We start from the raw sequence: 11277 nt of genomic DNA, 5'->3' as shown, positions 1-11277 counted from the left end.
GTTGACATTATCTTGTCGCGTGATTTATGATCACTGATCCCTTTAGGTCACACCTATAGGATGACGCCCAAATAGAATAAATTAATTGTTTGTATGAGATACGAGATAATCAATTCCTTGTATTATTTGACTCTTAGTTAGTCACATAAATATATTATTTGATGACGGGTGACGAACTCGGGACAAAGAGTTTATTATTTAATTATGAGATATTTAAATAATAAATGATTAGAATTTATTAATTAATTAATTTTATACGATATGTGTATATGTTTTGAGGTGGAATTAATTAGCTATTAAATTTTACAAGAGGTTGTAAAATTAGCTAAATGGGTTAATATTGACACATTGTATGTTGATAAAATGGTCTTATGATTACTTAATAGTTAAGTAGTCATTGGTCGTTAATTTATATTATTTAAGTGTTAAATAAATTAAATTAATATTTTATTATGTAAGATAATTAAATATACGACTTATAAGCATTTGTGGGGCAAATATCGAAAACCGAAATGGACCAAAAGTAGTCCACATATACTGGTTTTTTGAGGACATCACAAGTGTCTTTTAGGTGAATTTTTCCACTTATAATTGTCCCCTCAAATTGTCTATAAATACCATTGAAACTCCACCATTTCTCTAGTTGGAAAAATTTGAAGAAAAATTGGTCTAGGTTCATATACACTACCTAAAGACCAAATTTTTCTTTTTATTTTGTTCATCTTTTATATCAAAAACATATATAAATATTAACTAATAATATTATCAAAGTAATAATATTTATTAGTACATCATATATACAATTAAACAAGGTTTACTACTACATATATCTAGTTAGTATTGTAGTAGTATTTTGGGTTGATTCTTGGGTGTATCCTTAGGAGACCATCTTTTTGGTGGTTTGTTGTCTTGGAGGATCATCCATTTTCATAGCTTAAGAACAACATCAAGGAAGGAGTCCTTGAGTTGTGCCCAAAACTTGCCTTATACAATGTAAGGAACTTTTGTCTTAAGATGGTTTAATACCATCTTTTATACTTTTATTTGCATGCATGTAGATTTAGACCATTTTAAATTAATTTGTAATTTTAATATCATAAGATGAGTATTAATATGGTCTAAATAACTAACAAGTGGTATCAGAGCACTGTTAAATACATGCATGTTGTCTTAAGACGATTTTAGTAATTTATGAGATAAATTAATAAAATTGATATTATGTTACTAAAATTCGTTTTATCACATAATATAGTCTTGCATGTAAATAATCTGGTCTTAGGATTATATGGGACGCAAATTTGTTTTTTTGTTAAATTTTTCCACTTTTTATAACTTAAATTGGCATAAAATTGAGTAAAAATGCATTAAAATTAATTAAGAGTTAATTAAAATTGATTGCATGTTAATTTTATGCATATTTATTTATAAATAACCACATGCATGTTCTATTTATGAGATAAGTAGATACTTTAGGTTAATGTGATTAATTTAGGTAGTTTATTGATTTTTATTTGATAAAAATGGGTAAATAATGGTTATTTTGTAAATAAATATTGATTTAACTTTACGGCTCTAAATTTCTGAATTTTTAGCTCCTGAAAATTGTTCCAAAATGTACAAAATTTTATTTTAAGTCATTTCAATTTTTATGGTTTGATTTAGAATTAAATCGTAAAAATTGTCGCTTTACCGATTAAATTGTGAAATCGTTTTAAATAAATTTTAAAATGAAAATTTTCACTTGCATGGCATTTTTTGTCTAAGACCAGAATGTTCATGGTTTTGAAATTATTTTTCCATAAACTTTTATATTAAATGGAATTTTTGTATGATAATTGTGAATTATTATATCTTTTTTTGTCACAATTGTGTTTTAATTCCCATATAAATTCAAGATAATTGTTGAAAATAATTATTTTGATATTAGACCAGATTAATATGATAAGTAAGTCTTAAAAGTGTTTTAAGAATTGATTATGAATTTTTATTGGTAAAAATTCCGTCAAGGCAAGCTCAAATGATCGTTGTTGGTAAGTTAGACGATTTGGCATGTCATTTTCCATAATGCATTTTATTATTCATTTAGATGAATGTTTTTTTTAGAATTATTGTTATGTAATTTTTCCTAATATGGCCATAGGTAGAAGTTGGTATTTCCCGAAATGTAAGGGAATATTGACTTGTTTTATAATTAGTTGCGATTTCGCATCGCCTAATTTGTAATTAATTAATAGTTTTATTTTAATTTTATTACAAATTGTATAATAGGATATTGTTATGTAATTTAATTATTAGTAATTAGATGAAGCTTCTAAAGACGGAGTTTTCATGAAGACGGTGTTTTCGGAAAGGCGTTCCGAAATCCTAAAGAAGGAGGCCAATTTATGAAGACTCAAGGGACCAAGGAGTTGGTTTCCGAAGTGTAATAATTTTAGTTAATTAGATTAACTAGGTGGCCATATTAGGACTTGTTTGTTTTAATTCTTCTATGCATTCATGCCAAATCGCCACTACATGTTTTTTTTTTGTTGTTGTTATCGATTTAATCGTGTACCATTCACTAATTTTGTTCACTTAAAAGTGATAGACAATTAAATTGATAAGATCTCTCACATTTGTTTGAAATTGAGATTAAGCCTTACCAAATAATAGCACCTATGAATCTCTTCTTCATTAGAGGTAGGTTCGGATCACCGAGGTACACTCTTTTTACGTTGGGTAAGTAGGGTAATAAAAGTTATTACGCGTGAAAATTGGTTGGACTCAACGGGATAAATATGGGTTGAATCGGTCCACCGTGCCCATATTTATTCTGGGTCTAAAAGATAGATATTAAGAAAATCCGTCAACCAAGAGTTCTAGTAGTAGAATCAGTCAAAACGTTGACTCACCAAATTTATATAAATATGGGTTGAATCGGTCCACCGTGCCCGTGTTTATATGAAACTGGATCTTGGAATCATTTATATAATTCAGTGGGAGATCATTATACAAATGGGAACTTGTTAAATAGTTTCACAAGTTAAATATTTCTAGACGATAAATGTTAATCTTTCCTTTATTTCCTTTGTAGTAATCACGATGACTTCTACTAGTGAAACCGCCACCATAGCTAAAGATTCATGGCTACGTTCTTTTATGGACAAATATGTATTAAAAGCCGACGGTAGTAATTTTAAAGATTGGGAAGAACAACTTCGATTAGCTGCCGCAGGTGATGACAAATTACGCTACCTTGTCGATCCCTCTCCCCCTTCGCCTAGTACTAGGGCCACTGCCGATGTAAGGGAGGCTTTTTCAAATTATCAAAAGAATCCGCTGTAATAAAAAATGTTTTGATTTTTTCAATGGATCCTGCTTTACAAAGGCAATGTGTCAAGTTTCGTGATGCACATGAAGTATTCTCGAGGCTTTCCACTATGTTTTCTCAAGCCTCGATAATAATTCAGTATGACACCGCTGTTCGTTTCTTTGAGACTAACCTCAAAGATAGTCAACCTGTAAGTTCACACGTACTTAAAATGATTGAGTACGTGGAAACTTTAGAGGGGTTGGGATGCAAGATCCCCGACGAACTTGTGGTGGACCGAGTGCTCCACTCTCTCTCGAACGTCAAGGGATTTACCCAATTTAGGGAAAATTACAATATGACAAACATGAGAAAGAGTTTACATGAGCTCCATTCTCTGCTTGTGCAAGCAGAGAAGGACATGGGATTGAGTGGGAGTACGAGGAAAGATGTGCTTGCGATTAACGTGAAGGGGAAGAAGCAGTTTAAGAGGAACGCAGGTAAGAAGCCCGTTCAGGTGGAGGGCAAAGGTAAAGCAATTGCAAATTGCTCTACCAAGCAAAAACCTATAAAGGGTAATCCTCTTAAAGATACTTGTAATTATTGTAATAACAAGGGACATTGGAGACGTAATTGTACAAAGTACCTGGATGACAAAATCTGTCATTGTGAAGCCGACATGTAATTTCTCAACTGAATCTTTTATGATAGACATAAATTATGCTTCAAATACAACTTGGGTATTAGATACTGGTTGTGGTTCTCACTTGTGTAATCATTTGCAGGGCCTAAAAAGCATAAGAAAGCTAAACAAGGGTGATGTCGATCTCCGAATGGGAAACGGGTCTAAAGTAGTCGCTAGTCTCTGTTGGAACTTATGTACTTAGTTTAGCTTCGGGGTTGGAGTTACATCTTAATAATTGTTATTTTGTACCAACGCTATCTAGAAATATAATATCCGTATCTGTGTTAGACACAGAAGGGTTTTCCTTTGTAATTAAAGACAAGTGTTGTACTTTTTCCCTTAATGGGATTGTATATAGTCAAGCTATTTCAATCAATGGTATTTATATTCTAGATACTTGCAACGATGTTTATCATTTAGATAATAAAAGACTCAAAACAGGTGATCCCGATCAATCTTATTTATGGCATTGTCGCTTAGGACACATTAACGAGAAGCGCATTAAAAGACTAGTGTCGACTGGTGTAATTAAACCTTTTGATTTCGAATCATTTGGTACATGCGAATATTGTCTTCTTGGCAAGATGACTCGTTCACCTTTTCTAGGAAAAGGATCTCGAGCTAGTGAGTTATTGGGTTTAATACATACCGATGTTTGTGGCCCAATGACAGTCAACTTTGCTAGAGGTAATTATGACTATTTCATTACTTTTACCGATGACATGAGTAGATATGGGTATATCTACTTAATGAGGTATAAAAGTGAAGCTTTTGATAAGTTCAAAGAGTTTCAGAATGAAGTACAAAACCAATTAAATAAGAAGATTAAAGCATTACGATCAGATCGTGGTGGGGAATATTTAAGCAATGACTTTAAAGATCACCTTATAAACTGCAGATTGTATCTCGCCAACTCCTCCGGCACACCACAATTAAATGGTGTGGTTGAAAGGAGGAATCGAACTTTATTAGATATGGTTCGATCGATGATGAGTCAAACAGAGTTACCTAAGTCATTCTGGGGTTTTGCCATTTTATCTGCTGTACAATCACTTAATAAAAGTCCCACTAAAGCAACTGACAAAACTCTATATGAGATATGGAAAGGGAAAGTCCCGAATCTGTGATACATGAAAGTATGGGGTTGTGATGCTTATGTCAAGAGTAAGTCTGACGATAAGCTTGCACCTCATTCTGAAAGGTGTATTTTTGTAGGCCACCCTAAGGAAACTTGTGGATATTACTTCTACAATAGTAACGAGAACAAAGTGTTTGTGGCTCGTGAAGCTGTCTTTCTAGAAAAATAATTTATTTCTAGAAGACAGAGTGGGAGAAAATTTGAACTTGACGAAGTTCAAGAGCCACAAACTGATATGACAATACAGGAAGATGTTCCTTCTACGTCTGAATCGGTTATTGTTCCTTCTGAACCAAGGAGGTCAGAAAGGGTTAGTCGCCAGCCTGATAGATACCTTGGTATTATCGAGGAAGATGGTGACTATGAGGTTTTACGTTTAGAAAGTGATGAACCTAAGACCTATAAAGCAGCTATTATGAGTTCTGACTCTAAGCTATGGCTCGAGGCCATGCAATCCGAAATGGATTCCATGTACGATAATCAGGTATGGGACCTGGTTGACTTACCTAAAGATGTTCGACCTCTTCAGTGTAAGTGGATATTCAAGATTAAAATCGGCATGGATGGACATAAAGATGTCTACAAAGCTAGATTGGTTGCAAAAGGTTTCACTCAGGTTCATGGTTTGCACTATGATGAAACTTTTTCACCAGTTGCTATGCTTAGATCTGTTCGGATAATGTTAGCGATTGCTGCATTTCATGATTATGAGATATGACAAATGGATGTCAAAATCGCTTTCCTGAACGGGTTTCTGGAAGAGGAAGTGTTCATGACACAACCTGAGGGTTTTGTGGATCCTAAAAATCCTAACAAAGTATGCAAACTTAAGAGATCCATTTATGGTCTTAAGCAAGCGTCAAGGAGTTGAAATCATTGTTTTGATCATGTTATTAAACAGAATGATTTTTCTCGAAGTGTTGAGGAACCATGTTTATACATGAAGTTTAGTGAGAGTAAAGTTGTTTTCTTACTTCTTTATGTGGACGACATATTACTCATTGGGAATGATGTTGATATGCTTGCTTCTGTTAAGAAGTGGTTGGGAAATCACTTCCAAATGAAAGATTTGGGAGAAGCTCAGCGCATCTTGGGTATCCGGATCTATAGAGATAGACCCAAAAGGATATTAGCATTGAGTCAAGAAGCATATATCGATAAGATTCTTGACCGATTCAATATGAAAAACTCCAAGAGAGGTTTTCTACCTATGGGTAGTGGGATCACTTTGAGTAAGTCATAGTGTCCTACTGAGCCTAAGGATATTGAACGCATGAAATCGATTCCCTATGCTTCCGCTGTTGGATCGATCATGTATGATATGATGTGTTCTCGTCCTGGCGTCTCGTATGCTTTGAGTATGACGAGTCGTTTTCAGAAAACTCCAGGTGAGAGTCATCGAATAGCCGTCAAGAATATTCCGAAGTACTTGAGAAGGACTAAAGATTCATTCTTAGTGTTTGGAGGAGAATCGAATTACGTATAAGAGGTTATACGGATGCCGCTTCCAAACCGATAGGGATGATTTGAAATCTCAGTTTGGTTTTGTCTTTTTCTTTGAACGGAGGGCGGTTTGCTTTGGAGAAGTTTCAAAGAGTCTGTGATCTGCGATTCTACAACGGAAGCCGAGTACATTGCGCCTCTCGGAAGGCTGCAAAAGAAGTCGTTTGGATTAGGCGTTTTTAGAAGGACCGAAAGTAGTTCCGACCGCCGAGGATCCTATCACTTTGTATTGTGATAACAGTGGGGCTATTTTTTAAGCAAAAGAGCCCAAGTCTAGTAACAAGTCTAGACATGTACTTAGAAAATTTCATGTAATTAGAGATTTAATCGAAAGGAAAGAAATTACAGTTTGTAAGGTGGGGACAGCTGACAACATCGCTGATCCTTTAACCAAGCCATTGTCTCAAACTAAACATGATAGTCATGTAGTTTCGATGGGGTTGAGACGAATGCCAGAACTGTTGTAAATTATATGATATGTAATAATCAAAATATTGTATTTATTATTTCATATATGATAAGTTGCATTTATCGTTATATTCAGTTTTATGTCTGAATTTATATACTTTGTTTTCTCCAAATAGGTTGTAAAGACAATGTCGAACCCTATTAAGTGAACTGGATTAACACTGTATTTTGTCCCTAGTTACTTAATGAGGTGACGTCTCGGAGTGACTAGATTGTAAGGCGAGAGATGACAGGTTCGACTGTCATATGGTCATAGTGATGACTGGTCGATTACATAGGCATATTGTGAGACAATTTGTCGGACAATGACCGTTTATAGACTCCTTTTGTTGCTAGGTCGTGGCGAGGATTTCTATTTATTCCTTCGAGTCAATTCTTTAGACTGGTGACTATTTGTCTGAGTTGGTACGGTTTTCCGGTGACTTTGGTTTTTGTTCTAGGTCGCACCGTAAAAGGAGGCCGATGAGCATTTACTTTGGGTCATTGTGATCTCAGATCGAATGAAGAAAATAGGTCAACAGGATTGTCCTTTTAAGTCATATTTTATCTCAAGGCCACTCGAGGAGAGATGACTGTGAATGCGTGGCCACGCTCGGATGAGATCTATAGTAGATTATCCGGTCAGACATTCATTCTCCTGATCGAGGAAACCACTTTATGATATGATCACGTGCAAGAATGACCTGAAAGACATCTTGCATTGAGTGGGAGATATTATTGGACAAGAGAATTGGTAACGCACACTTGTGTCAGACAAGTGGAGATTGTTAGAGTAGTGTCCTCCACAATAAGTGCGTTTACATATTAAATCTCGTAAAAGGAATATCAGGGATTTATTTATTTATTTGTCAGCTGATCGTCGTTAATCGGTAATGATTGGCTGACTAGAGTTGACATTACTGTCGTGTGACGGCGGTGATCAGCTGATCCCTTTAGGTCACACCTATAGGATGACACCCAAATAGAATAAATTAATTGTTTGTATGAGATACAAGATAATTAATTCCTTGTATTATTTGACTCTTAGTTAGTCACATAAATGTATTATTTGATGACGGGTTACGAACTCGGGACAAAGAGATTTATTATTTAATTATGAGATATTTAAATAATAAATAATTAGAATTTATTAATTAATTGATAATTAATTAATTTTATACGACATGTGTATATGTTTTGAGGTGGAATTAATTAGCTATTAAATTTTATAAGAGGTTGTAAAATTAGCTAAATGGGTTAATATTGACACATTGTGTGTTGATAAAATGGTCTTATGATTACTTAATAGTTAAGTAGTCATTGGTAGTTAATTTATATTATTTAAGTGTTAAATAAATTAAATTAATATTTAATTATGTAAGATAATTAAATATACGACTTATAAGCATTTGTGGGGCAAATATCGAAAACCGAAATGGACCAAAAGTAGTCCACATATACTGGTTTTTTGAGGACATCACAAGTGTCTTTTAGGTGGATTTTTCCACTTATAATTGTCCCCTCAAATTGCCTATAAATACCATTGAAACTCCACCATTTCTCTAGTTGGAAAAATTTGAAGAAAAATTGGTCTAGGTTCATATACACTACCTAAAGACCAAATTTTTCTTCTTATTTTGTTCATCTTTTATATCAAAAACATATATAAATATTAACTAATAATATTATCAAAGTAATAATATTTATTAGTACATCATATATACAATTAAACAAGGTTTACTACTACATATATCTAGTTAGTATTGTAGTAGTATTTTGGGTTGATTCTTGGGTGTATCGTTAGGAGACCATCTTTTTGGTGGTTTGTTGTCTTGGAGGATCATCCATTTTCATAGCTCAAGAACAACATCAAGGAAGGAGTCCTTGAGTTGTGCCCAAAACTTGCCATATACAATGTAAGGAACTTTTGTTTTAAGATGGTTTAATACCATCTTTTATACTTTTATTTGCATGCATGTAGATTTAGACCATTTTAAATTAATTTGTAATTTTAATATCATAAGATGAGTATTAATATGGTCTAAATAACTAACAGAAAGTTGACATGAAATGGTTAAGATGTGAGAGTTAAGGCCAGTCGGGTTCTTATTACACCCGTTTTGATAAACCTGAAGTTTATAATAAAGGAAAATATAAGTGCTGAAACTCTCTCGTGTAAATTTATTAAAGGCAAGACATTATACAGAGACTGAGTATATTTATTGGAGATCTAACTACTACTCGGAGTGTAATAAAGAACTTAAATGTTCATGTAATATTAAGTGGTTCATAGCCACATAATGATTTTCCGAGTAGTTATTGTGTGGAAATCACAGTTTAATAATAATATGTAATTGTTAGTCTCCGAATTTGGCATTGTGATTCAGCACATTTAAAAAACCAACTGCATAAGACAATTAAGGTGGATATAATAATTTATTGCCCATTAAATCTATCTGGTATAGATAGTTTTTACCACCTTAGGGGGGGACTGATAAGGAAAAGCTGGTAAAAATAAACCAGTATATTATATGCCCAATTGAACCTGAACTTCACCGGTTTGTTTTCAATATGAAATACATCAAGTAGAGGTTCATGGAATTATAAATGATGGTATTCATTTGGTTATGAAGATATATTATGATACCAGTTTGATCACCTAATGTGATATGTTCATACATTGAAATCCATGATTTAATTATAGACAGATTAGCCCTATTTGTGGTATAGCGAGCTATAAATTAGTCATAGAAAATATATGTAATGCAAATGAGATTCTTGCCAAATTGAACAATAACCACACATGAAAGGTAGTGTGAAAGCCATAACGGTTCACATATTTTCAAGTAATAAGAAAATGGCAAGCATGGGCAGTTGGTACTCACAAGAGTAATGAAATTTGGATATCCCGAAGTGACATAGATATCTGAATGATAATAGATGGCTTATATTGAAAAGGAATTGTAGCATATTTATTCAGATATCACTATTCAGTACTGAAAATATCGCGAGATGTTGAAATTATATCGACATACTTAAGGAAACGATATGCATTTGCGCGTTGAGTTTAATGGACTAGAAAAAGGGGATCTTATGTTTAAGTCCATTTTGGACGTCAACATATAATCTATGATGATTATAAACGAGCTCCTGGACCTGAAGTCCATCTATTAACTAGAAGTCGATTTAAGTTATGAATATTGGAAAATAAAACTGTACAGTTTGCATTATCGAGTCATCATCATGTGCATTTAGAGATTAAGTTCATCATTTGATTTTTAGTTTTAATAGATATACATTATTGCATTATTTTATATTGTTGTTTACAATTAGTTACATATCATATACATGCACATAATTAATTAAATTGTTTTACTTTTATACATGTTTAAAAAGGAGAAATATTATCTTATGAGATACTCCAACGAGGATAACTCACTATAGGAGCCTCTTATAAACGATCATCAAATGATAATGTTTGATTAATTGAGTTTTGGGAACTCTCATGATTATATATGAACCTCTACAACACGATTGAAAGGTTATCGTGATTATTTCCAAAATAAAATATTCAAACTCTTGTAGAGTTTACTTAAAGGAAATTATTATTGTCTCAACCTGCAATTTGAGCATATGAGAATAATACTTTAAATGAGCTTAATGCTAAGTATGTGACATTAATTTATGGTCCAGAAGTACCACAAGGATTGGAAAATAATGTAGCCAAAGTCTACAATGAGAATGTCAATCAATACATATATGGTTTAGCAAAGAAAATCGCTCAAAGGTATTGGATGATTTATTCAATAATTATCGGATTGATTCTCCTTAAGGCAGGGAATTAAGGAATGATGTCTACACTCTTTTTCCTTCTACTAGGTTTTTTGTTCCAACGGGTTTTTCCTAGCCGAGTTTTTAACGAGGTAGCACTATAAGCGCATTATTGCAATATAATCATGATTGTCATTATTGTTGAGATGACAATTATTTTTGACATGTAATGTTATGTCATATATTGAGGAGAAACTCCATCATAATTATGGAGGTATTATTTGAAATGAAGATCCAAGAGTTATTCTGAAATAATCATATCCAGATTGTGAGTTCCGATGAATTATGATGATTGACGTTAACAAGAATTTCTACTAATTGAAGATATCAAGTAATCAAAGATGATGGATTATATTTCAACAATCGAGAAGTTATGTCAAAACA

The sequence above is a fragment of the Silene latifolia genome, chromosome X (assembly GCF_048544455.1).
Source record: "Silene latifolia isolate original U9 population chromosome X, ASM4854445v1, whole genome shotgun sequence".
In the NCBI taxonomy this organism is placed as follows: Eukaryota; Viridiplantae; Streptophyta; class Magnoliopsida; order Caryophyllales; family Caryophyllaceae; genus Silene; species Silene latifolia.
Note: the sequence above shows the minus strand (reverse complement) of the source record.